Source organism: Galleria mellonella, unplaced genomic scaffold (genome assembly GCF_026898425.1).
Source record: "Galleria mellonella isolate WM207_F2 unplaced genomic scaffold, CSIRO_AGI_GalMel_v1 utg4535, whole genome shotgun sequence".
Classification (NCBI taxonomy): domain Eukaryota; kingdom Metazoa; phylum Arthropoda; class Insecta; order Lepidoptera; family Pyralidae; genus Galleria; species Galleria mellonella.
The window spans coordinates 450,374-460,787 of NW_026442101.1; the positions used below are offsets into that span (position 1 = coordinate 450,374).

The following is a 10,414-nucleotide window of genomic DNA, read 5'->3' on the forward strand; positions in this document are numbered from 1 at the left end:
TTACCGACAAGAGCGCAGCTCTTAAATAGGAAAATATATTGTAGTTGTAGATCTTATAAATGGCAGAGCGACCTGCCCTTCCTACTGGACACAGAAGTTAGAATCAGGAGTGAATGTATAGAAACGAATGTAACAGTTGGATATGGTGGGTCTTGGGGAACGAAATTGTTTTTTTATACAACTTAGAATAGCAAACAAGCTGACGGCCCACCTGATGGAAAGTGGTAACCGTCGCCTATAGACATGAGCAGTACTATGGACATAACAGAGCACACTGTTTCGCCCATGATGGGGTGTGCGTTGCCATTCCTTAGTACTCAGGTGTTATTCCTCCGTACCCAGTAAATCCACGCCATATCCCACCCTTCAAACCGAAACACAGCCATGCAAACACAACTGCTTCACGGTAGAAACACGAATGGGACAGAGGTACCCAAGCAATCGACTTTTGTACAAATGTTAGAATAATTCACATAATTGAGTGAATATTCTTCAGTGACATAAGAGTGTGGTTAATATAAATGAGTACAGTGCTTTACGTTACAGCGTCTCGCCTCGCACTGCTGTTTCCAGTTTGCTGAATCCATAAAGACTAATTGTCTAAAGTATTGTACTACACCATAAAGTACCGTATTCAATCTGAAGAAGACTTCTGGATGAAGTTGAAATAATTGTCAGAAATGACAAATAAATTAAGTTCGTAGAATTCCGATTACACAAACCTCACACAAGACATCACTTAATTTACTGAATCACTTTTTTATGCAACTTGGAAAGTAAACTAGCAAACTAGCTGACGATTGAAAATATTATTGATATATATATATATATATATATATATATATATATATATATATGGAATATCCCTTTTGTAACATTTCTTGTACACTTTGTAGTTAATTATTCATATATATATTAATTATATTCAAAATTATATATATATATATATATATAGTAATATATTGCCATTCGTGATCATACATGATGTGTTTTAATAGGCGATGATGAAATAGTAACTCTGCCTAATCGGTATAGCTGAGGATGAAGTGAGGCCAGTTGGCTAGCCGTGGTGAATTTACCAGGAATCAATCATGTTTTCTAGGGGAGACCGCATGGAGCTCGACTTGATAAAGTGTAAAGCTAGGAATGAGGCTTATAACCTTTATTATTTATAATCCTTGCCTCCTAGCCTTAAAATGCTTCTGTAATGAAATTTCACAGACATATCTCAAATCTGAAACTGCACTGTAATACAAGTAAATTATGAGAAACAATTTGTACGATTATGTACAACGAACATTTTACAATACCATCAATATTAGCTGAGATTTGGAGGGAAAGGGATTGTTAGCAATGGAGTTTGACAGCCCCATTGCTAGCAATATGCCTTATTAGGTCGACTTCCATGTAGTTCCCCCTGGAAACCATTGTGAACAATTCTTGTTGAATTCGTCACGATGGGCTAACTGACCAACTTCATTCTCACCTATCATCATTCACTGGTGCCCCGCCGATGTATACCGATAGTGCGGATGGGGTTACCATTCCAATATCATCCATTAAAAAAAAATATTAGCTGAAGTAAAATGGCGACGTGGTATCCGCTTCGCTGGTTTCCTATCGCTTGGGCTTGGCCAGTTCGATTTACAGACGCCATCTTTACCATTACCGCTCTAAACCGATTCTATTCAGCGGTTACATTGTTGACAACTTAAATGCCCATGACTCATGTAAGATAAAGTAGGTTTAATTATAAATCACTACCTTTTTGTACCTCGTTTACTTTATAATTTTTTTAATAAATTCCAAAATATGTATATTGATTTATGCATCGGGCATGGTTGAGGAGTCCAGAGTGAATGAAAACTTCGCTATGATAATACGGTATAGTTAATTGCTTGGATTCGTGTTTTAACTGTGAAGCAGTTGTGTTTGCATGGCTATGTTTCAGTTTGAAAGGTGGGATATAGCAATGAAATTTCAGGGTGCAGAGACGAAACACTGTAGTCCTCAGGAATGGCAACACATGAGGAGTAATCGATGATAATGGAATGGTAACCCCGCTTGCGCAGTCGGTATACGCTGGGTATCAGAGGGAGACTTTGCACAAAAGTCGATTGCTTGGGTAACTCTATCCCATTCGTGTTTCAACCGTGAAGCAGTTGTGTTGCATGGCTGTGTTTCGGTTTAAAGGGTGGGATATGGCGTGATTTTACTGGGTACAGAGGAATAACACCTGAGTCCTCAGGAGTGCCAATGCATGGGGGGTGTTATGGGCGAAACAGCATACTTTGTTATGTCCATGGTACTGCTCATGTCTATAGGCGACGGTTACCACTTTCCATCAGGTGGGCCGTCAGCTTGTTTGCCATTCTAAGTTGTATAAAAAAAAGATAGGTAAAAATGAGCTAGTCAGTTAGCCCATAGTGACTAATACAAGAATTAATCACAATAGTATCCAGGGGAACTGCGTGCAGCTCGACCTGATAAGGTATATTGCAAGCAATGGCGATGTTAGACCCCCATTACTAAGAATCCCTTTCCCTCCAACACATGGTTATCATGATGTAACACCGCCATATTATGCCCAGGTTATTGTTTTTCATATCTATAGATGAATTGGTAACCCAATTTCCAGGGGGGAAAGGGATTGTTAGTAATGGAGACTGAGAATCCCATTGCTAGCAATATACCTAACCAGGTCGACCTCCCGCGGTTCCCCCTGGAAACTATCATGGTTAATGCGTGATGAATTCATCATGATGGGCTAACTGGCCTGTTTTCATTCTCATCTATCACCCTTCACTGGTGCTCCGCCAGCGTATCTCGTTAGCGCAGGCGGAGTTACCGTACCATTTTCACCCATCATAAAAAAAAAAACAATTTTCATCAGGTGGGCCATCAGCTTGTTGGCCATTCTAAGTTGCATAAAAATTCATCTTTTAAAATTCGACCGGTACTTGGACAATAGTTATGTCCGCTATAAATGTTACATGTATTTTTCTGTATTACCCATTCGTCGAACTCCATTCAAATCTTAAACTCTACGTACAAGGAATTACATAGAAGGAATGATAAATTAAAAACTGTAAATCGTATGATTGTCTCCTTTCTTCTTATGCAACTACGATTAGTAAACAGAAGACAGAAGATACACCGTCAGTTGCTGCTTTTCTCAATTCATAGCAGGCTAGTGTAAAGAAAATATTTGATGTCAATGACAAATTTTACATTACTAGATTATATATTCGACACAGTTTGTGTAGAAAGTATGCAAGCGGATTGTATCTGAATTTGGTAGGGTTATACGGCCGTGTAACATTTTCTATTACACTAGCCAGCTATGAATTGTCAATTTTATCACTCCTATGTAATTCCTTGTTTTTAGATCAAACTTTAATAAAAAAAAAACATAAAAAAATAAATAAAAAAATCGATTAGTAACTCGATACCCGTGATGTCAGCGAGTGCCGAGTGCCTAGTTCCGTGAAATAGCCATTTGGCGCATTGTGTTTCTTTGAAAATGCGGCTTCAACGTTGTAAGTGGTCTCAAGAGCTTCTATGCTTCACCTGGCTAGAACAGGCATCCGACGTGGATAATATAGCCTTCAGACATGCAATACCTAAGCAATGGGATGGAAAAAGCATATTATGTAGTTTTAAAGACATAAAATGCCGCTTTAAATGCATCCATTCATCCATCCGTCCATCGAAAGGATATACTTACAGGTTGTTCCCATGGAAATGTTAACAAAATCGGTACAGTAGTTTAGAATTTAATCAAATTATCAGGTTTTGTCAAAATTTATGTCGGTTTTATTGTAGAGCACATTTTAATTTTATGATAATTGAAATATCCATTTATCTTCGTGGAGCACAAAATCTACATGTAAAAATGGGATTTGCGTTCTAAATTTAAATATAATATTTACCAATTACAATGTAAGGTATCTAGTAGTATCGTCTATCGATGTGTGTGTGTGTGTGTGTGTGCGAGCATGCGTGCGTGCGTGCGTGCGTGCGTGCGTGCGGGCGTCGTGTGTGCGTGTGTGTGCGCGCGCGCGTTTCTCTCTCTCTCTCTCTCTCTGTGTGTGTGTGTGTTTGTGTATGTGTCTGTGTGTGTGTTTGTGTATGTGTCTGTGTGTGTGTCTATTGGTGTATTTGCGATTGAAATCCCTTTATTTTGCGGAGCAATAGGTATACATATACTTGTTAATTCGAATGAATATAATTTTCATATTATTTTATCTAAATAGAAGTCGGATTCATTATCCTTACATTATAACATTATTATCTTATCTAATTGATTAATTAATACAATTATGTAGGTACAGTATTTTTAGAATAATATTAATACAAACAAGATGCAGTTAGTGTCTAGTATACATAATGCACTGTATTGTGTGTTAATACATTCCCGAGATAAATGCATAATATCACGAGTTGTTAAGAATACAAAGACGGTCAGATGAAACAGTAGATGTTCTGTTAGTTGCTTATCATTTTTTGTGACGTAATGAGATGTTTCATTACTAATTGCTGTGGCGGGAACTAGTTAAAAATAGAATACTCTTTTTATTATTGAACAAAAACTTGTCAGAAGTGGGATTTGAACCCACGCCCAGAAGACTGGACTGCGACCTGAACGCAGCGCCTTGGACCGCTCGGCCATCCTGACATGATTTCAGTTGCTGAAATTTTAGATTATGTTCTATAGTAGTTATAATATTCTTCTCGATTCTTCGATTTTCCAAAAACTGATCACCAATGATGATATAGGAATCATAATCATCATATATTAGATAGATAGATAGTCTTTATTACCAACAACGTTAAAAAAACAATAATAAAGAAAAAAAAAATGCAATTAATTTTGCTGGTATTAGGAGCCGTTTCAGCTGTTGCTATGTATGCACACCTCCAGCGAGATGTACCTATGGCGGCCCCTTAGGCCGCCTGAAAATCAGCGCTATATAGGTTATAGGAGGTTATAGGACGGCCCACCTGATGGAAAGTGGTAAACGTTGCCTATAGACATGAGCAGTACCATGGCCATAACAGAGTATACTGTTTCGCCCATGATACCCCCCATGCGTTGTCATTCCTGAGGACTCAGGTGTTATTCCTCTGTACCCTGTAAATTTACGCCATATCCCACCCTTCAAACCGAAACACATCCATGCAAACACAACTGCTTCACGGTAGAAACACGAATGGGACAGAGGTACCCAAGCAGTCGACTTTTGTACAGTCTCCCTCTGTTCACTTATGTCTGATATTAGTCACTAAAATAATTATTAATAGAGAATCAGTTAATTTATTAATTAATGAGAGGAACGTATACCTATTTGCATTTGGCATGTAGTTTACAAATAAAGGACTCGTTCACACTGACCGGAAACGGCGTTCGTTGCAATAATTCGCGTGTTGACTTAATACCTGTAGCGAGTGGAGCGCAGCGTCCGGCGCGGTGCGGTGCGGCGGCGTGCCCTTTGATCTGACACGCCACGCGCGCTACCAGTTACTTACTCCGCACGTGCTTGTAGTTTGTAGGGTTGTCAACAGAATGTTATTAAATGAAAACAATGAAAATATCTCACCTTCTTGTATATTATTTGATGTTATTTGTATATTAAATATAGAGGATCGTGTGGAGGTCGAAAAAGTCGTGAAATAGAGTTAATATATATATATATATATATATATATATATATATATATATATATATATATATATATATATATATAAAATCTGTTAAAATGCACATTGAATCTTTTACGTAGTTTTCAAAGCATGTAACCTCTTTCATTATAATTTAAAATTAAGTTATATAAGCATTCCAATTAAATTTAAAATTAACATTCTTGATAAGAGAAGACAAAAAAAAAATATTTAAAACTGACGCAATTATAATAAACATAAAAAAATACAACTAAAAATGAGAACTTTCTTTATGAAGGCGGCTGAAAAATGAAACTAGATCAGATGTTTACTAATATGTTATAGTAAAGTATTACGACACACCTTCAACGGCGACGGATCGGACCACCTAGCTTGACGCAAGAAGGCGCTACCGAGAAAGACACCTGCGTCGAGTCAGCACTTCAATTCCCACAGCAAAATTACCCAGTTCCTTTGTATTTGATTCGATATGACTTCACTTACAGATCACACATCGATCTGAAGGCACCTATTATTGTAACAATTAATTTTATGATTAAATTTAATTATTTTATAAAATTGGTTTTTTTTGGGTCTTCCGCCAGCGACTTCAATAACTAATACGTGTACACTATTTTTATTTATTTTATTTTGTTCTAATTCTACATAATTCATTTATTCATTTATTATTCATCTTTTAATTAAGATTTACTTAGTATATTCTGTCTCTTTAGTAACAAATATGATAAAAATTTTATATCATGCACGAGTAAATATATATGTTCGCGACATTATTTGTATATATCGTAATTTATAGTTGTTAAGTCCCTAGTTAATCGTTTCTGTATTCTGTTATTTTATATAGATTTACATAGATTTAAGATAGTGTAAGTTAAATAAAGTATTCCTTTGCGTGTTGTCGTTATTACCTACGAATAGAAATTGTAATAATAAATAGAATTAAGAAATTGTAAATTGAAATAAAATAAATAAATAGACGCTATAGAGTACCGATCTGAAGAGACACGCGTCTCGTTCATTTTCGCCCCGTCCCGCTCGCACAGATCGCTATCGCGAGTTGGAAACGTTATCGTGCGAGCGGGCGGGTATAAAGATAGGCCGCCTCCCGTCGAGCGGCATTCGCTTCCGGGCACCGACGCACTACACTCGAGAAGAAATAGGACAAGAAGAAAAAATACTCTCTTCAGACGGTACCGGAGGCTTCAGAATAGTAATCCCTGTGTTTCACTCCAGCCTGAACCAACGCCCCTACAGTCCACGCTCACCGAACGGCAGTCCACACCGTTCATCGTGGTCCTTCGAGAAGCCGGATTGCTGGAGGAACACCGTTGGTACATCGAGAAGCCGGATCGCTGGAGGAAGACCATTCTGAAGCCGGATCGCTGAAATGCCGACTACGAGAAACATGAAGTCGTCGCAACAAAAAATCGCCGTCACCGAAGCCACAACGTCCGCCGCCACCACGTCGACTACGGCCGCCGGAACGCTGTCCGTCGCTGCCACGCCGTCCGTTGCTGTCACCACGTCGTCTGCGGCTGTCAGAATGCCTTCTGTCGCTGCCACGTCGTCTACCGCCGCCACCACATCGACTACGAACACGTCCGGCGATACGACGACCACAGGAGCCACGGAGACTACCGAAGCCACAGGAACGACAGAGGAGACAGCAAGGAAGAAGGAACCGAAGCACGGCACGGCACGCACGGTTCGCACCACGGCCTCGCAGAAGAAGAAGGCTCTGGCCAAGGCACGGGAGGAGCTACTTCGAAAGGAGGTGGAATTGGCCGCCGCACGTGTCGCCGCCCTGGAAGCCGAATCAGAGGACGACGAGGAAATAGAAGACGACGACGCTACCGTCAGAAGAGAACGAACGTCGGATTGGGTTCGTCGAAGCACGCTGGCACTCACAATGGAGCCGCATGCACCAGAGATAGAAGAAGTCACCGGCAAGCGTCAGGGGTTCGTCCCATCGAGACCCGTTGAAGAGGATTCGAGAGCGCCGCCGCCACAGCCGAGCAGCGACGCACTTCACCGGGACCACGCACGCCACGTTGACCCACATGCCGCCATGCCTACGATAGCAGCAGCGATGCAGTCGATGAAGAAAGAAGAACCGGTGCTGAAGGTGGGCATCGATTGTAATGAGTTTGCGATCGCCATGCAGATGGCCGCTCGCAACATACTGCCCTCCACAGCGTCAAGAGTCACCGAGTTGCCAGTCTTCAATGGATCGTCGAGCGAGTGGTTACCATGGAAGATGGCCTATGAAGAGAGCGCAAGTCAACTCACAGAACAAGAGAACCTAGCAAGACTGCGCAGAAGCTTGAAGGGGGCCGCAAAGGACGCGGCACGCTCCCTATTCGTCGGGTCTACGACCGCAGAAGAAGTAATGAAGATGTTAGCCGCGAGGTTCGGCCGCCCTGGAGCACTCGTCACAGCCGAACTGAACAAACTCCGCGCGCTACCACGACTCTCGGACAACGCAAGAGACGTCTGCCTCTTCGCAAGCAAGGTGCAGAACGTCGTCGCCACGATACGAGCGCTGAACAAGAGTCACTACCTATACAACGAAGAAATAGTGAGAAACGTCACAGAGAAGATGCCGTCGGTACTACGCTTCAAGTACTACGATTTCGCCAACGACCAACCGGAGGGACAACCGGACCTCATAACACTCTCTCAGTTCCTGCAAAGGACCGCCGCACGATGTGGAAACTTCGCCCCCGCCGAGGAGATACCGTCCGAAGACCGGCGGGAGTCCGCTCCTAGGAAGACGGCGAAGACATACACGACGCAGGAGAAACCCGCTACACCACCGTGCCCGATGTGTCGACGAGAGGGACACGCTCCATCGGACTGCAAGACGATGAAGGAAGCAGACACATCGGCGAGATGGGAGTTAGCGAAGACTCATAGGCTGTGTTTCCGCTGCCTCAAAGTAAGAAGATTTCGCCACGCCTGCAAGAGCAAGAGATGTGGAGTAGATGAGTGCACGCAGACTCATCACCCTCTGCTGCACACCACGCGACAACAGCCGGAGAATGAAGTAACGACACACGTCGTCGAGGACAAGTCCGCCGCAGTCACCGCATCGGCAAGGGAAAACGACAAGATCGCGTTCCTGAAGATCCTGCCGATACGAGTCACCGGTCCCACGGGAACGTGCGACACCTACGCGCTACTGGACGACGGGTCGACTTGCACCATCATCGAGACGACGGTGGCGGAGCGAATCGGTGCTACGGGTCCCCCCGCACCATTCTACATGGAAGGTGTGGCCGGGGCGCGGATCAACGCAGCTCAATCGACGCGTGTTCACTTCAAGATCCGCGGGCGGAATTCACAAGAATACACAGTGGGGGCACGGACGATGGACAGACTGCAGTTATCACCGCAGTCGGTACCACGCAGCGTCATCAAGGGCTGTCCACATCTGCGGGACATAGAGAGGGAATTGGTCTACGAAGAGGGCAAACCGACGGTACTGCTGGGGCAAGACAACTGGCACCTACTGCTGGCCCACGAAGTCAGAAGAGGATCCGACACGCAGCCGGTCGCATCACTCACCGACCTGGGATGGGTACTGCACGGTACGAGTCGCGGCAGGACAAGACAGCAGGTGCACAGAATCAGCCACATAGTGACGACACATGAAGAGGAACAATCGATGGAAGAAATGATGAAGCAACATTTCGCGCTCGAATCGCTGGGAATCGCACCGAAGAGGTCTTACAATGAAGAGGAACGTCGCGCCCTACGCATTTTAGAGGAGAAAACTCGTCCGTTACCGGCGGGAGGATACGAGACGGGGTTATTATGGAAGAAGGACGACCCTGTGCCGCCGGACAACTACGAATCGGCAATGCGACGTCTCCAACTGGTCGAAAGGAAACTCGACAAGAATGAAGAAATCAAGAAGAGATATGAACAGCAAATGGACACACTACTCAAGAACGGGTATGCTGAAGTCGCCCCGCCACGGAGTTCCCAACGGGTGTGGTACCTGCCACACTTCGCCGTCATCAACCCGCAGAAACCGGGGAAACTGCGGATCGTGCACGACGCAGCAGCCAAGACGAAGGGCATCAGTTTGAACGACATGCTGCTGCCGGGCCCCGACTTACTTCAATCGCTACCGGGGGTCCTCATGCGGTTCCGGCAACGACGGGTGGCAGTCACGGCGGACATAAAGGACATGTTCATGCGGGTCACCATACGGGAAGAAGATAGGGACATGCAACGGTTCCTGTGGCGAGGAGATCGACGAGAGGGTCCACCTGTGGAATATAGGATGAAGAGTGTCATATTCGGCGCAACATCGTCACCGTGTACAGCAATCTACGTCAAGAACAAGAACGCAGAACAGTACAAGGAAGAGTTCCCGGAGGCAGCAACGGCGGTGGTCATGAACCACTACGTCGACGACTACCTCGCCAGCTTCGACACGGAAGAGCAAGCCGTACGCGTCTCAAGACAGGTCGCACAGATCCACGGTCGAGCCAACTACTATCTCCAACGGTGGGCGTCGAACTCGCATCAAGTGCGCGCCGCGTTCTCCGACACCGGCGGGGACAGCGTGGTACAACTCGACGCGGAGAAGATACTGGGGATGGTATGGCGACCTTCTGAAGACACCTTAGGCTTCAACTTCAACGGACACAAGCTTCCGCCACAGATAGCCAGCGGGGAACAGACGCCGACGAAGAGGGAAGCGCTACGAGCGATCATGTCA

General features: G+C 44.0%; 2 protein-coding genes and 1 non-coding gene across 3 annotated transcripts in view; 2 read left to right on the forward strand and 1 right to left on the reverse strand.

The window, feature by feature from the left end:
- Positions 1-6,215, forward strand: part of LOC113514752 (ATP-binding cassette sub-family G member 1-like) — a 289,243-nt gene extending 283,028 nt beyond the window's left edge. The window contains exon 12 of the mRNA XM_052898604.1: positions 6,007-6,215. The gene's annotated coding sequence lies outside the window, so the exon portion shown is untranslated. The remainder of the gene's footprint in view (positions 1-6,006) is intronic.
- The window catches only part of LOC113523368 (ATP-binding cassette sub-family G member 1-like), a 238,352-nt gene extending 232,137 nt beyond the window's left edge, over positions 1-6,215 (forward strand). The window contains 1 exon segment of the mRNA XM_052898605.1: positions 6,004-6,215. The gene's annotated coding sequence lies outside the window, so the exon portion shown is untranslated.
- Trnal-cag (transfer RNA leucine (anticodon CAG)) lies at positions 4,595-4,678 on the reverse strand. Its single transcript has one exon. It is a non-coding gene; the product is annotated as a tRNA-Leu (tRNA).
- Positions 6,216-10,414: the final 4,199 nt, after the last annotated feature.